This window comes from Seriola lalandi, unplaced genomic scaffold (genome assembly GCF_002814215.2).
Source record: "Seriola lalandi dorsalis isolate HSWRI2012SDOR001 ecotype SW California unplaced genomic scaffold, Sedor1 jcf7180001996841, whole genome shotgun sequence".
Lineage (NCBI taxonomy): Eukaryota > Metazoa > Chordata > Actinopteri > Carangiformes > Carangidae > Seriola > Seriola lalandi.
In genome coordinates, this window is record NW_019467504.1 from 1 (window position 1) to 491 (window position 491).

The 491-nt window shown below is 43.2% G+C and overlaps 1 non-coding gene across 1 annotated transcript; it reads right to left on the reverse strand.

Annotated features, from left to right (window-relative positions):
* Positions 1 to 97: 97 nt before the first annotated feature.
* Positions 98 to 204, reverse strand: LOC111661489 (U6 spliceosomal RNA). Its single transcript, XR_002761230.1, has one exon. It is a non-coding gene; the product is annotated as a U6 spliceosomal RNA (small nuclear RNA).
* Between the last annotated feature and the right edge of the window lie 287 nt (positions 205 to 491).

Here is a 491-nt window from a genome sequence, read left to right on the forward strand (position 1 = left end):
TATACTGCTCACAGTTGCAAAGCCTCGCAAGGAAGACCAGTCAGTCCACACAAGTAACTGGCAACCCTCACTTTTAGTTGCTCTACGGCAGCAGATGAAAATGTGGAAACGCTTCACGAATTTGCGTGTCATCCTTTCGCAGGGGCCATGCTAATCTTCTCTGTATCGATTCCAATTTTTCATATGTGCTGCCTGAGCAAGCACACTGGTCCTAGTGCGACGGCTGCTATATAAGCCTAGGTCGGGAGATCAACCCCGTTGCAGTGGTGCAGACTCAAGTTCTCCCATACCTAATAGGTGGCATCACAAGTATTGGAGTAGTTGTTTCTTCACTTATCAATTACACATTTATAATAATAGCATACTAACTGCTTAATTACATGATTACAAAATTAACTAACAAAGTATGACCAAAATATCTTTGACACTGAAAACAATTTTTCCAGCTGCAACAGGAAACCGTCCCCATTCCTCATTAGGCCACGCCTGTT